At 36.2% G+C, this 2,359-nt stretch overlaps 1 long non-coding RNA gene across 4 annotated transcripts; it reads right to left on the bottom strand.

Annotated features, from left to right (window-relative positions):
* Positions 1-260: 260 nt before the first annotated feature.
* On the bottom strand, positions 261-1,340 carry LOC135439612 (uncharacterized). 4 transcript variants are annotated; one of them, XR_010438126.1, is made up of 4 exons: positions 979-1,340; positions 651-912; positions 438-592; positions 261-377 (listed from the first exon to the last, which is right to left on the bottom strand). It is a non-coding gene; the product is annotated as an uncharacterized LOC135439612 (long non-coding RNA). The 4 variants fall into 4 exon arrangements; XR_010438127.1 differs by having other exon boundaries at positions 438-748; positions 962-1,340; XR_010438125.1 differs by having other exon boundaries at positions 438-916.
* Between the last annotated feature and the right edge of the window lie 1,019 nt (positions 1,341-2,359).

Below are 2,359 nucleotides of genomic sequence, written 5' to 3'. Positions count from 1 at the left end.
GCGATTCTCCAGCTCAGGGTGGTTGCTTTGTGTTGTGCATGGCTAGCCCTGCCGATTCCATTAGGGCGGAGGCCAGGATGGGGATAACGATGGCGGCAGGTACAACCCTCATCGTTTAACTAACTAAATGGGTTGGCTGACGAACGTGACTCGCAAAACCTTTGGTTCGAAAGCGTCAGCCCATGCTACTATTCCAAACTCCAGGTACAAGTTCAGCAATGCGAGGAGAACAATGGACTCTGCTCAGCACAAAGCCAAGAATATGAGAAAATGTTTTTTTTTTTAAGTATTTGGAAATATATTATTTGATATAAACCCTATATTTTTTAACGGGACATTAATCGGAACTAAGTATACATATGGGAACCATTTAAACTCTACAAAAAGGAAAAAATTAATTTGTGGTTAGAACTTATATTTTAAACTGTTCAACTTACTGTATTTGACTAACTTACTAACTTGAATTTCTGTCATTTAATATACGATTTTGATTTATCAATTGTTTTAGCTTTCCCTCAATTTTGTGCCATTGTTCTTTTTCATTTAATTAATAGCTGCCGCCAAAGCCAGTCACGACTTCGAGCTGGGGCAACTAATGAGGAATACATGTAACTACATGTGGTTACGAAATATCAACGTATGGCCCGCACCAGTTTATCGCATTGCCAATGCCATTGTCACACTGCTCCAGCTCGTCCTACAGCTACGGCTGCGATTTTGTTTTCTGAATCAATGCTGGGATACAACCCTAGAAATTTAATAAACACGCAAGTGCACGGAAGTAAATTATCCCGTCAGTCAATTATGTAAGCTGCACCCCCTCCGTCCACTCAAATTAACACGAGTTATGTAAGCGCAGTGTCAGCTTTTACTCTGGCCGTGGACCTGTCTGCTTAAACCCCTGCCGCACATCTGTCTGAGGTAGATGGTTGTCGTCTTTAGAAGCCACATAAATAAATACCTCGTTTATTTGCTTGCCTGGGCTTGCGTGCGGTTTGAACTCCCGAGTTCTTTCCGGTTGTTGTTTCCTTAAGCTTTATCCACAGCCGTTTCAATTGGTTGCTTTATTTGTGGTCGCAATTTGCCAGTGTTTTTACTTTTAATTAAACGCTTTTCCGTTCTCCCCTCTTCGCCGAAAATACTCAAATTAAATATGCCACACTTTGACTCATAAGAAAACTTCTATGGGCCTGTTGTAACTAACAATTAATTCGATCCAAATAAAGTGTGTACTTCAAATGAACGTTATTTAACACTCAAGTTTGCCATCCTTTATCTGTAGAAAAGACATTTAATTAAAATATAAACAAAACATTAAAGATAAACAAATGAAAAATATCTTTGACACATATGTTGACACTAAATACTTCATAATGCTTATTACGTGATCTGTATATATATTTAAAGTCAATTTAATTTATTGCACACATAATGCGAGGGTTAAGTTTCGACTTTTATATCGTATAGTTTTAGTATTTACTGTCATAGCCGTCGGTCAAAGCATTTTATTATATTTAAAAAGAATTTGGTTAATAGTTAAGCAACTATGTATCTGATATAGGTCGATACTATTAGAGTGTGTCTAAACTTATATACGAATTCCAGAAAGAAGAAAAAAGCTTTAGACCCTTTGTAGACATATTATTTACGGTTGCGCAGATATTTGTAGAGAATTGTCAAGCTCGTTTTGTACAGCTACTTTCAAAACTAGAAAAGTTGCTTATACTGATCAAGAATATATATATATTTATCGGATTCGAGATGTCTCCTTCTATGCAAGGGTATACAAATCTATTGATCCATTTTAAATTGGATGTACCTTATGGCTTTATTATTACCTACTGCTTCAACCACATACGTCCGTCTAAATATATGTTTGAGTAAGTTCGTCAAAGTTAAGAATTTGAAGTTTTTTCTTTAAGCGAAATCGAATTGTTCATTTGCCTCAGTTGACAAGTCATCTTGTCCTTTTATTCGGCATATTCGCTATGCAGTCAAAAATATGACAAATCTGATTATCTTCGCGGACAAGCTTTCCATGGTTGCACCACTTAAAAACTACATACAGTTAGTTCTTATTTCAAGCCTGATTAATCTAAGATTAGATTAAAATAAAACCTGAACTTTTTTAATTTGCATTTGAGATTAGTAATAAATAAACATCTGATTGATTTCTGCTGCTTCGCAATCCGCTGTTGTTTATAATATCCACCAAAGCGCACGGAATGCTTCCGAAATTTGGTTAAACAATGTAGAAATTGTATAAATACATTCGTACATGTGTACACATATTTATGTATCTTCGGCAGCGAAATGAACCGGTAGCAAATAATGGAAAGAGAAGCAAGTTTCTGGCTTG

The sequence above is a fragment of the Drosophila montana genome, unplaced genomic scaffold (assembly GCF_035044405.1).
Source record: "Drosophila montana isolate Dmon_TW-CO22-7 unplaced genomic scaffold, ASM3504440v1 contig_599_1, whole genome shotgun sequence".
NCBI classification, from domain to species: Eukaryota; Metazoa; Arthropoda; class Insecta; order Diptera; family Drosophilidae; genus Drosophila; species Drosophila montana.
This window is presented reverse-complemented; position numbering and strand designations above follow the sequence as displayed.